The sequence below is a fragment of the Haemaphysalis longicornis genome, unplaced genomic scaffold, assembly GCF_048455015.1.
Source record: "Haemaphysalis longicornis isolate Haplotype H1 unplaced genomic scaffold, Haemaphysalis longicornis Haplotype H1 scaffold_5, whole genome shotgun sequence".
NCBI classification, from domain to species: domain Eukaryota; kingdom Metazoa; phylum Arthropoda; class Arachnida; order Ixodida; family Ixodidae; genus Haemaphysalis; species Haemaphysalis longicornis.
In genome coordinates, this window is record NW_027526385.1 from 211,115,210 (window position 1) to 211,129,132 (window position 13,923).

Genomic DNA, 13,923 nt, shown 5'->3' on the forward strand with positions numbered 1-13,923 from the left:
CCAAATAAACAGCCCTCTCCCGGTGAGCGCAAGCACTCGCATTCTAACGTTGTTAACATCTCAAGTAGGGAGCTCTCTCGAGCGGAAATTAGATTACTGTCAAAGGGCCTAAACTTCTGTCCTTCATCAGGAAACGTTAATGAATTTGAACTTTATCAGGACCTGGACAACTTTGCAAAAAACCTGCGCCTTTGGGAATACTTTCATGGGCGTCCAACTGAAAGCAGAAAACTACTTCCTGCCCCTTCAGACAAAATGTGGTAACCAAATCAGCAACGGGATAAGCACTTGGATATATACATTACGGCCGTGCAAAAAGATATATTCAAAGAGTTCGAAAAACGGTTACCCATCCGCAGCAACCTCGCTAGTGACGAGCGTGAAGCCCTGAAGTGCCTGAGTGAGGACACTGCCATTGTAATAAAACCTGCAGACAAAGGGGGGGGCCCGTGGAAATTATGAACAAGACTGACTATTTAAACGAGGGACAGAGACAGCTAGCTGACGAGACATTCTACCGCAAGCTCCCAGACAACCCAACATTGCGATTTGAAGCTGAAATTGTGCATGCACTAAAGTCCTTGCTGCGTGATGGGAAAATAACCGATCCGATGTAATAAGTGATGCTACCCCAAACTTCTAAGCCAGGACGTTTCTATCTCTTACCTAAAATACACAAAGAAAACAGTCCTGGTCTCCAATTGTATCTAGCAATTGAGCGGCAACGGAAAAAATATCCAGTTTCATTGACCACCTAATTAAAGACATCCCGCAGACTTTCCCCTCATACGGAAAGGATACAGGTCACTTTCTCCGCAAGGTTTCAGGCCTCGAGGTCCCAACGGGCAGTTTTCTCGTCACCATGAATGTTACGTCCCTGTACATTAACATTCCTCACTCTGATGGCATCCTTGCCACAGTCTCATGCTATGGTGACTCTAATTTCTGCTTGGACGTAACCCATGGAACACTGAAAACCCTCCTCCACCTCGTTCTTCAGTACAATCACTTTGAATTCGACAATAGCCACTACCTCCAAATTAACGGCACAGCCATGGGTACGAAAATGGCACCTACATACGCCAGTATCTTTATGGCGTCATGAGAAACAGAGTTCATTGCAAAATGCTGTCCGAAAGCTATCATTTATAAAAGATTTCTCGATGAAATCTTCATTTGGAATAATCGTGAGGCAAGCCTCAGGGAATTTATCTCAGAAATAAACTCTCTGCATCCATCAATCAATCTGACCTATCAAATATCAACTGAAACCAAAAATCTTTTGGATATCACACTCACATTGGACCAAGGGAGAGTCTCCACAACATTGTACAGGAAACCCACTGACCGCCAACGATATCTTCACTTCAACATCAGCCATCCCCGCCATTGTAAAACAAGTATACCCTTCTCACAAGCACACCGGTACCGCAGGATATGCTCTGGACGGGACGATTTCAAAAAACATGCTAAGGAACTAAAGACCGCCCTGATTGGTAAAAATATCCAGAAGAAATTATAGATGATGCGATTAGCCGAGCACGCAATTTACAAAGAGAAGACATTCTGAGTGAAACCCTAAAAGAAACCCACGATGAGACTAACTTACGTACTCGTCTAAAACTTCCCAAGTAAACAACATCCTGAGACGACATTTTAATATCATAAGGCAGAGTGAGCGCTTGTCGTCTATTTTTCAGCGGCCCCCCGTGCTGTGTACAGACGGTCCAGAAACTTGAAGGACCTATTGGTCAGGGCAAAAACAGAAGTACCTGAGGGAACTCTAGGCTGCCGGTCATGCAGCAAACCGCGCTGTAAACTTTGTCCCCCCATGGAGAACACTAACGTTGCCCAGGCCACCAGGTCAACCTTTAAATATGAAATCAAAGACAACCTCAACTGTGACACCCCTAATGTAATCTAAAAACTCCGCTGCCTTGTCTGTGAGGAGGAATACATCGGCCAAACAAAAACATCTTTCCGCAAAATATTTAATTATCACAAGTCACACGTGAAGGGCGTCCCCGACCTTCCGCTGTCCAGGCATCTCCGACTCCCGGGTCACTCGTTTGCGAAAATACAGGCCTTCTTAATACAGTCCGGCTTCCGCAGCACATACGAACGGGAACAAAGAGAATCCTTCTTTATACATAAATTTCGGATTGCAGAAGGAATAAATAAGACCAAAAAGAGATTGAGTTGCTTTCGAAACTGACGTAATAACCCTGAGATGTTTTGAGGGAGGGCGAAACGAATAATGATCACATAGTTTTTTTATTCTTTTTTTCCCCATTTTTTGTCTCTTTTAAGTTCGTAGTGCACATCCTTCGCCCCTTAGGGGAACCGCGTTTTGCCGGCATCTGTGAGAAGAGGGGGTCGGAGGGGTGGGGGGGGGGCGGAAGCGGGAGGGCGGGTGGCGGTGCGGGACGGGTGGCGTTGCGACTGCCCCTGCGGCGGCCGTGAGGTGATAAATCCTTCTCCGCCTGTGGTTCTTTCCAAGGCGTAAATAGTTTTCTACGCAAACGTTCCGGACCATTTCTCTCAGGCGGACCCGTACGAGCCTCCGCACATTGGGGACTCACTGATCGTTTTTTTCAAGGCTGTCCACGAATGTTTCGTTTCCCGATCAGCTTCCTTCGGGCACCTGCGGCCATGTGGTACTTGTCTCTGTCTAACGACGGTCTCAAACCGCCATTAACAAACGCCTCTTTTTCGTTTTTTTTACCATTCATCACCAGTAGGCAGAGGTTGGCATGCTTCTCTGCCATCCACTGACTTTTCATTCAGGCTTTCGAGCTTCGACTCTCCAAATTTTATGTATCTCTCTCTCTCTCTCTTTCCGCACGCAGACGCAGCACGCCTTTTTCTATGTAGACACACATTGGTTGAACTTTATGCGTCTGTTTTCTGTCTATCAATGCCGCAACTGTGCTCCTTCCCATTTACAACTTTCCTCTTTCCCTTCCTCTTTTCTTGCTTTTTCTCACCTTCTGTAGTATAGTTACGACATCTTATTGTTACTCTCCCCCTCTTTTACTCTCCCCGAGAGCTCTCATTGACGAGGGTGAGAAAAAAGGAAAGCCCTCGGAGGCAAAGGGTGCATAAGCGTTTTTCTGTCTATTCTAAAATAACCCCTGAAGAAGAATTGTTCTCCTTTCACAACTGTTGGGAACAATAAAACCCTTGTTCAGTGTTCTCCACGTGTTTGCACCCAAGTTTTGACCTATTGCTACGGTAGTCCGGAACTTCTTACCTGCTATATACCTCACGACTACTGCCCGTACCACGATGGCGAACCTGACCTGGAGATATCCTAAAACACCTACCATATCCGTCGTCATCGGCGACTCCCAAGTCAAGCATTTTTTCACAAATTTTCACCCCCTCCGGCACGGAACACCGGCGTTTGTTTGCCAACTTGATGCAACCGTCGGCGACATTGGGCTCCTCCTGGACTTAGTTCCCCGGATAGCGAACACGTTGGTACTCCACGTCGGCTCAAACGACATTACGAAGCGACACTGATCGGCAGCGAGCACGTTTGACTCGTACCGGGACGTACTAGAGTTTATTCGCCGTAAACGCCCGGACATTGAGAAGACCTTCATCACCCTGCTCCTGCCACATACCCCAAACCGCCTCCGTGGAAGTGCCAACAGAAACACCGTGCAACGCTACAACAACGAGGCCTTCCGGCTCAACGAGTTGCTTCGGGAGTACTGCCGCCGCACCCGGAACGTCCACTTCATCGACCATGGGATGGAGTGGCTGCCATTGGTTCATGTGTTCGTGGCAGACGGAGTCCATCCGAGCTACGAGGGAGTGGCCGTAATGACCAGCCACCTGAATCAACTTCTCCTCAGGAACGCCGCCCGCTTCACACGGGAGTGGTTGGACCACGCCTCAGATTGTGCAGCTACCCCGGCCGTCACCGGACTTTTGCACTTTCCTGTGCTCCCGCAGAGGCCCCCAAAGACCCAAAAGGACGAATTCAGCTTCCAAATCGTGGGCGGCGCTCGCCGAAAATCCCCGCGACGCCCCACGCCAGGTGCTGCGGCGGCTGATGCGCCTGCAGCGCTGCCGGCCGTCCGACTCTGCTACGGCCAGGCGGCTCGCGCGTGGCCATTTGGGGTGACAAATTGACAGTGCGGCGGCTCAGGTGAGGTCCGCTCTGGCGTGAGATGGTCTAAATAATTCGTATGATTACGTAAAACTGTGGAAAAAAAGTACGATTTACCTCACATGCCTCCTATCTAAATTCATACGTCAAGAGTAATTCGGCACCCAATGGTCTCCAGCTCCGCTTGTCACCTTCAATGTCTACGTTTAGTGACACTGAGAGAAAGGAGTGGGAAAAGATCTTAAATGACGCGTCCGTCAGCCTGACGAAATTGGTTATGAAGCACAGCAGTCGGAAGGCCCATTAACTCAGATCAGCTTAACTCAGAAAACGCCAGGAAGCAATTCTCTCTAATCCGGAACAATCTGAATTGGAAAGATACGAAGATAAAAAACAGAAAATTGCGGAAAACAAAAAGTCAAAAAAATGCGAAAGGGACAAAATTTCAATTCGCGGGGACGACGGCGCTCTGATGGTGGGTGCCGGGGTGGATGCCAGGGGAGGACAAGAGAAACTGAGACTCAAAAAACAGCCCTAAATTCTCTAACGTTTTGATCCTCCCAAATAAACAGCCCTCTCCGGCTGAGCGCAAGCACTCGCATTCTAACGTTGTGAACATTTGAAGTAGGGAGCTCTCTTCAGCGAAAATCAAATTGCTGTCAAAGGGCCTAAACTTCTGTCCTTCATCGGGAAACGTTATTGAATTCGAGCTTTATCAGGACCTGGACAAATTTGCGAGAAACCTGCGCCTTCGGGAATACTTTCATGGGCGTCCAACTGAAAGCAAAAAACCACTTCCTGCCCCTTCAGACAAAATGTGGACACCAAATGAGCAACGCCATAAGCACTTGAATCTATACATTTCGGCCGTGCAAAAAGACATAATCAAAGAGTTCGAAAAACGGTTACCCATCCGCAGCAACCTCGCTAGTGACGAGCGTGAAGCCCGGAAGTGCCTGAGTGAGGACACTGCCATTGTAATAAAACCTGCAGACAAAGGGGGGGCTGTGGTAATTATGAACAAGACTGACTATTTAAACGAGGGACAGCGCCAGCTAGCTGATGAGACATTCTACCGCAAGCTCACAGACGACCCAACATTGCGATTTGAAGCTGAAATCGTGGATGCACTAAAGAACCTGCTGCGTGATTGGAAAATAACCGATCCGATGTATGAAGCGATGCTACCCCAAAATTCTAAGCCAGGACGTTTCTATCTCCCACCTAAAATACACAAAGAAAACAATCCTGGTCGTCCAATTGTATCTAGCAATGGAACGGCAACGGAAAAAATATCCAGTTTCATTGACCACCTAATTAAAGACATCCCGCCGACTTTCCCCTCATACGTAAAGGATACAGGTCACTTTCTCCGCGAGGTTTCAGGCCTCGAGGTCCCAACGGGCAGTTTTCTCGTCACCATGGATGTTACGTCCCTGTACACTAACATTCCTCACTCTGATGGCATCCTTGCCACAGTCTCATGCTATGGTGACTCTAATTTCTGCTTGGACGTAACCCATGGAACACTGAAAACCCTCCTCCACCTCGTTCTAGAGTACAATCACTTTGAATTCGACAATAGCCACTACCTCCAAATTAACGGCACAGCCATGGGTACCAAAATGGCACCTACATACGCCAATATCTTTATGGCGTCATTAGAAACAGAGTTCATTGCAACACGCTGTCCAAAACCTATCATTTATAAAAAAATCTTCGATCACATCTTCTTCATTTGGAATAATGATGAAGCAAGCCTCAGGGAATTTATCTCAGAAATCAACTCTCTCCATCCATCAATCAAACTGACCTATCAAATATCAACTGAAACCCTACATTTTTTGGATGTCACGCTCATATTTGACCAATGGAGAGTCTCAACAACATTGTACAGGAAACACACTCACCGCCAACGATATCTTCACTTCTACAGCAGCCATCCCCGCGATTGTAAAACAAGTATACCCTACTCACAAGCACGCCGCTACCGCAGGATATGCTCTGGACGGGACGATTTCGAAAAACATGCTGAGGAACTAAAGACCGCCCTGATTGGTCAAAAATATCCAGAAGAAATTATTGACGATGCTATTAGCCGAGCACGCTATTTACAAAGAGAAGACATTCTGAGTGAAACCCTAAAAGAAACCCACCATGAGACAAACTTAGTCCGTACGTACTCGTCCAAAACTTCTTAAGTAAACAACATCCTGAGACGATATTTTAATATCATAAGGCAGAGTGAGCGCTTGTCGGGTATTTTTCAGCGCCCCCCCCCGTGCTGTGTACAGACGGGCCAGAAACTTGAAGGACCTTTTGGTCAGGGCAAAAACAGAAGTATCTGAGCGAACGCTAGGCTGCCGGCCATGCGGCAAACCGTGCTGTAAACTTTGTCCCCACATGGAGACCATTAACGTTGCCGAGGCCACCAGGTGAACCATAAACATGAAATCAAAGACAACCTCAACTGTGACACCCCTTAATGTAATCTACAAACTCCGCTGCCTTGTCTGTGAGGAGGCATATATCGGCCAAACAAAAACATCTTTCCTCAAAAGATTTAATAATGACAAGTCACACGGGAAGGGCCTCCCCGACCTTCCGCTGTCCAGGCATCTCCGACTCCCGGGTCACTCGTTTGCAAAAATACAGGCCATCTTAATTCAGTCCGGCTTCCGCAGCACATACGAGCAGGAACAAAGAGAATCCTTCTTTATACATAAATTTCGGACGTTTGCAGAAGGAGTAAATGAGACCAAACGGAGATTGAGTTGATTTCGAAACTGACGTAACCATCCTGAGATGTTTTGAGGGAGGGCGAAACGAATAATAATCACTTAGCTTTTTCTTCTTTTTTTTCCAATTTTCTTTTTCTCTCTTTTAAGGTCGTAGGGCACATCCTTCGCCCCTGATGGGAACCGCGTTGTGCGGGCATCTGTGAGACGAGGGGTCGGTGGGGGGGGGGGGGGGGAAGCGGGAGGGCGGGTGGCGGTGCGGGACGGGTGGCGTGGCGACTGCCCCTCCGGCGGCGGTGAGGTGATAAATCCTTCTCCGCCTGTGGTTCTTTCCAAGGCGTAAATCGTTTTCTACGCAAACGTTCCGGACCAATTCACTCAGATGGACCCGTAAGAGCCTCCGCGCATTGGGGACTCACTGATCGTTTATTTCAAGTCTGTCCACGAATGTTTCGTTTCCCGATCAGCTTCCTTCGGGCACCTGCGGCAATGTGGTTCTTGTCTCTGTCTAACGACGGTCTCAAACCGCCATTAACAAATGCCTCTTTTTCGTTGTTTTTTTACCATTCATCACCAGTAGGCAGAGGTTGGCATGCTTCTCTGCCATCCACTGACTTTTCGTTCAGGCTTTCGAGCTTCGACTCTCCAAATATAATGTATCTCTCTCTCTCTCTTTCCGCACGCAGACGCAGCACGCCGTTTTCTCAGTAGACACACCTTGCTTGAACTTTATGCGTCTGTTTTTTGTCTATCAATGCTGCAACTGTGCCTCCTTCCCATTTACAACTTTCCTCTTTCCCTTCCTCTTTTCTTGCGTTTTCCCACCTTCTGTAGTATAGTTACGACATCTTATTCTTACTCTCCCCCTCTTTTACTCTCCTCGAGAGCTCTCATTGACGAGGGTGAGGAGAAAGGGAAGCGCTCGGAGGCAAAGTGTGCATAAGCGTTTTTCGGTTATATTCTAAAATAACCCCTGAAGAAGAAAGGTTCTCCTTTCGCAACTGTTGGGAACAATAAAACCCTTGTTCAGTGTTCTCCAATTGTCTGCACCCAAGTTTTGACCGATTGCTACGGTAGTCCGGAACTTCTTCCCTGATATATATATATATATATATATATATACATATAAATAATGTATATATATATATATATATATATATATATATATATATATATATATATATATATATATATATATATATATATATATATATATATTTATATATATATATACATTATTTATATGTATATATATGTATAGTTATTTATATATAGACAGAATAACGGTTCGCAGTCACGAAAACCTCGGAAAGCTAAGGGGGGGTGCGTTCGGGCATAGACAGATATGAAGAATTTTTTGATTCAGAAAGTAGTGAGAAAACGCCCGCCGTGTGGGATACGAACCCACGACCTCCAGAATGCCGGTCTGGTGCGATAACCACTGCGCTACCGGCGGGGCTCTTTCCCCACCACTTTCTGGGGTATTTATGTCAAGGTATTTTTTGTTTCCTTCAGTGGGTTTTGGTAGCCAGCGCCACTTGGACTACTCGGGGTGAAGGGGACCTTCTTTTTAACATCCGGGCCGTGACTCCAGTGTCTACGACATGTGGAGAGTGGTCGACCAGCATTGAACCCTCTTAAACTACATTTGGCCCCAAGCCTGCCTGAACAGAGGCACTCGGTATGCATGTAGCGCATCAAAAATAGGAAATGAGGGGCTTAGTGAATAGAGACAGAATAAGGTTTGGCAGTCAAGAAAAACTTGGACAGCTAAGGGGGGAATGCGTTGGAATATAGAAAGATATGAAGAATTTTTTGAGTCAGAAAGAAAGTGGTGAAAAAACGCCCGGCGGCCGGGATAAATGTATTTATATATATATATATATATATTTATAATGTAAGATGAGTTGGTGTGTTGCTGCCCGCTAGAGGATATTTGTCTTCATCAGGGACAATTATCATCACGAGTACTTTGCGGCTGACGCATCTGCTTTCAATACTCATAATCACTTGCACAACCTCTTCTTTGGCTGATCCTCATCGGCAAGCACGCTGAGTCGCCATTCTGGATTTTCCGTTTGACGACTCCTATCACAGGAGCCGCGAAAGAAACGGTACCGTCGCATTCTAACTACGGCATCACAAATGGTAAGGTGAAAGTCCACCCCGAGGTGAAGCTCCCCTTCGAAAACTCTCGAGCTCACCTCCGGTCACAGCCTGCCATGAGGGACAATGTCCATGTCGCAAGACACTCCCCAGTTGCACAGTTTCAGCACCTCTGCAATGCATTTGGACCAGTCCCCGGCGCGACCCGCCCACACTTCGCTGGTCTTCAGGACGAACATGTGGAGGAATGGCTGCACAGCGGCAAGCACGTAAGCCGGTATTTGCCAAGATGCCGTTATTGACAATGGTGCCAGTGTTTTAGTGGTAAGTGTGCAATGTGTGCTCATCTAGGCAAGTTGCGAACACAATATACGGGACCTTTTTTTACATGAAGTGAAGGCCAGCCTGATTGATCAATCTGGACAATGCACATTGCAGATTGGCATTGGTTCTCTTCGTCATCATGTTCAGTGTGTGGGGATGTCAGCCTGTGGTCTTCATGTTAATTTGGGTTGGGTTTTTCTGTCATCCGCGTCCGCCGTCACTTGATGCAATCACTCGGAAATTCAGCTCACGGATACAGAGCAGCGTAGCGGCATTTTAGAAGTGACACAGCTACACCTCACTGCAAGTGCATATTGCGTTTTAAACCCCGGCCGCGAGACGCTCTTTTCTGTCTGCTCAAACCGAATTAGTGACGGTGATGTGCTCATAGTTCTCTCTCCACGTTTTATGTCCGACGGCGTCGTCATTTTGCCATGCCTTGGATGCTCCACAGGTGGATCAGCAAAGCTCCTGGCTACAAACACCACTGTCGAATCTCTTTTGGGCCCCGCAAGCACTACTTTCGCTTCTGTTGTGTCCGACGTTTTCTAAGTTGCAATATTTTAAAACACATTTTAGGACACCAATGCAAAATATTGCTAAAATATTATTGTTAGAATCAGTACGTAACGAAGGCAACTGATGTACTCGATAATAATATGGTGGTGTCAGTTGCTCAAAGAAATTATTCACAGCCACAATGCTGGTGGGAAGGTAATTAATGTGGATTAAAAATTAAATTTGTCCAAATAGTGATTCCTATGTGACGCCTTTATTAGTGACTGTGAAAGTTGATGCTAAATGGGACATAAAGAGGCCTGTTTTTTAATCAAAAATAACTACTAATGAAAGTTAGAGCAGCACGAACTATAGCAATGACTCTTAGTTAAGCTAACAGCGCACTTTTTTCAGGAAAATAGACGTTTTAACGCACGGCCATAGCATCCCGAGTTTATCGAGGCTATAATGTAATCATTGAAATAAAGTAGGGCGCAGTCAGTCAAAAATCATCCCTGAATATATCTCGATGAAGTGAAAGAATTTCATTTTTTTATAAATATTGCATCAAGCGGTTTACATAACAATTTTCACGAATCTTGCTGAATAGAAAAGAGGAATCTCATCTTAAATGCCAGACATACTCTGTTTCTTTTTTTTTAAGTCTGGATTTAGGATTTGATTAGCTGCATGAAAAACACAACCGTCAAAAAGAACAAGTGGATTTTATGGTAAAGGGATTCCTGTGACATGCGGTATCATTTTAACAATATTGGGGTAAATAAGGTCGAGGCCTGCACTAGTTAGCTTTACCTCACTTATTAAGACAGTAATGTCGTCCGTGCAGTGGGTAAAAGGATAATGGACTGGGGAAGTCCATATAATGATGGAGTTACACCTGGTAATGTGGGAACTGTAGAGCCGAAGAATTGTTCGCTAAATATATTTGCAATGTCGAAAATGTGTCACTGAGTCCAACGTCTGATGATAATAACTTAGTTACATTAGAGTGATTCCTGTCGTTATACTGGAAACCGTAAACTATTTTCTATTTATGATTTACGACGTAGCCTGCCCAGATTAAACCTATTTTCGTAAAATGTCCTTTTGCTGTCTTTTGATGTTTATTAGGAGTGTTGCTGAATATTTCATTCCGATTTTTTACTTCGTGTGAAAAGGCGGCTTTTTTTCTTTTTCAGAGATCTCTTTTATTCGCATAGGCAATACTAGTGCATTTGTTACCCAAGGGCTGTGTGGAGCGGGAAACTTTCTGTTTCCTTGATGAGCTGAAAACAGCCTCAGAAGCCTTAACCGATCACCCTTTAATATTTAATACCAGCTTATAATGGGCACATCTAGCGTCTATGAACGAAAAACACATCTGACAAATCAGTCTGAAGTGTAGGGCTAGTAAACACTTCCTTTGTGGAACGGTATTATAAAATTCATTCTTCTATTTATGTGAAATCTAGGCGAATAAGCTGTAGGATAGTGTTCAGATGTGCATAATTTAAGAGGGCCGCAATCTTCTTAAGGTATAAAACTGACAAAGTATTGCGAATAAGTGTACCATTTGGGGTAACGATGCATCCCTTTTAATGCTTAACAGTCACTAATAGCCGAAGCTAAAGAAGCAGTTAGTGTAATCGACACACAAAGGGTTACGCTCATAGGACAGATTAATATTCATATAGCCGAATCATACACTTTTCTTTTCTGCAGTAAGTGTGCTAGCTGAGAAGTTTGATTAATTCGGTGTAAAACGGTCAACACGGGTGATGAAGGCCAACGGTATGTGGAGCTCACAACAATTTACACATCTCAGGTGCTTATGGCGGTTCATTGAGTTCTGCCTAAAGTGACTCGCATTTTCTACGGAAAGACGAAGATCATTTCAGCATTTATAGTTAATGTAAGAAGCAACAAAGATGGCGGCGCAACCATGAGTAGTTTTTCTGGAATTGTTGTATTCTGGTGTGAACTAAAGAACGCTAACAATGTGACCACATTCGGGTGATTGCCTGGTCTCGGAAAGGCTGATAAACAAACTATAGGTATTCAAAAAGGGTAACATGGTAAGCATATCATCATACAAATTTCTGAGGCTAGGTGCGTTCAAGTGTATTTCTGATAAACCACTATTTCCAACTAAATTCTTGGGCTCAAGGGGAAAACCATACGATGTCATACTGATGAAAGGGGTTCAGATAAATATGCGCAGGTCTAAAAGAGCGCCGGCCGGTTTGGTTTCGTCTCAATGCGAAAGACACGACTGTCATCACATGGCTGACCTTGGTTCAAACGGTTAATCTTTTGAGGGGAAGGGTTTTGAAAGAGCCACTTGTTTTCTGTTGTCAACTGGTCATAGTCGTAGATAGCGCACCTTGGAATCCACAAAAGCTTAGATCATGTGTCATAAGTGCTTTTCACGATTTACTACGAAATTCGAGTTTTTTCGAGAGAGATAAGAAGCGACGTTTAAGGTAGGTGTAAGTCCCTCCTCTAAGACTGGTTCTTGTTGTCTAGGTCGGTGTGAACAATCGGCCAGCTGATTCTGGCTCCGATAACATTAACTATACCACCAGAGCTTCAACCATGTGTACAATATTGTATGTTGGTAACACGAATGCTGATGCACCTGGCTCAGCTTTTTGTCAACGTTTTGTTTTGGGTCTCGATTGATTTGTTAACAATACCTATAGTTGCGCTTTCAGCTTTTGCCTTTTGTGCAAGGATTTCTAATATTGACAAGCTAGATGCAAATTTCGTCAGATGCACTCCTGGCCTCATTGTTTGACTTACACTCGCGAATTTTGAACTTGAATGCCTCGACAAATTTATCAGCCGTGTTTTTCAGCTATCTTTCAGATGAATCTTCAGCTGTTTGGTTTTCTCAGCCGGGTCATGCCCTGTGCTATCAGAAACAGCCACAAGCTCGTCTGGCCGCTTTGACAATTCTGTATTGGAGCGCATGGCAAACAGTACAAGCCCTACCACAAGAGAGAATCAGCGGTCAGAACGAAATAATATCTAAAGAAAGCCATGGATACTGACACTACCAGGGTTACATGTGAGAGGAACATGTTACAAGGAACATGCGACAAGAACACGGACATGTACACATGTTTCACGGTGACAAGGATTACATGTCACAGTGAAACGCTCCTTCACCTGCGTTTAAAAAATTGTGAGAACGAGCATACCATGGCTGTGGCGCTTGCTAGTGACATAAGTGTCCAATTACCTTTGATCTTCTTTATTCCAAGACTGATAGACCACAAGACTCATTCTTTACGCGTGCCTACAATCTTGTGGGAAATGGCTATTGGGAACGCAACACCCTTCCGCTAGTTGTGCAGTCCATGAAATGGAGAACCATTTCCTCAACACCGTCTACCGATACTTTTTATGACTTGTTTATTCGTTCGAATAATGGGGGCTGTAATAGTTCATTCCCTTTTGATAGTTAGGCTTAAGCCAAAAAAAACAAAAAAGCCGTAAATTACACTTGAATATTTAACAAGAATAAATGGACGCCATACGTATTTGGTAAACTTAGAAAATCCCGGCACTTATGGTCCTCAAAAATTGTAAGAAAGTTAGAAATAAATTATTACCGGACATAAAGAAAGAAAACCTGAAGTACTACTCAAAGAAATTTGCGAGCATTTAGCTTGATCGCTCGAAAACGTGGGTGCTACTGAGAAATTTGCTTCAAAAATGAAAGGTTTCAGTGCGATATGAACTAAAATTATAAGAACATTTTTTTAATAAAAAGGCCCCGCTAATCTGTAAAAACAATGCTTCCTGACTTTCGCGGTGGCCAATTCAGATAGCCTAGATCCAGCGCTTATTTACTTTAAAACATGTGCAGCCGAATGTTTCTATATCATGAAACTACAACTGCAATTGTCAAAGTGCTAAATACCCTAACAAATATTTGTTCGGCTGGTTTTGATACAATTGACCCAAGAGCAATCAATGCTGCGATAGACCTGCTTGGGGACGCCTTTTGTCACCAAGCATATTTATTTCTGTCCAGCGGAATCTTGTCTGTTAACATTAGAGTACCAAAAGTCATTATTTTACATAAAGGTGGTGCCATGGATGAAATAACTAATAGGCCTCCAATTTAGG

At 44.7% G+C, this 13,923-nt stretch overlaps 1 non-coding gene across 1 annotated transcript; it reads right to left on the reverse strand.

Annotated features, from left to right (window-relative positions):
- Window positions 1-8,241: 8,241 nt before the first annotated feature.
- On the reverse strand, window positions 8,242-8,314 carry Trnaa-ggc (transfer RNA alanine (anticodon GGC)). Its single transcript has one exon. It is a non-coding gene; the product is annotated as a tRNA-Ala (tRNA).
- Between the last annotated feature and the right edge of the window lie 5,609 nt (window positions 8,315-13,923).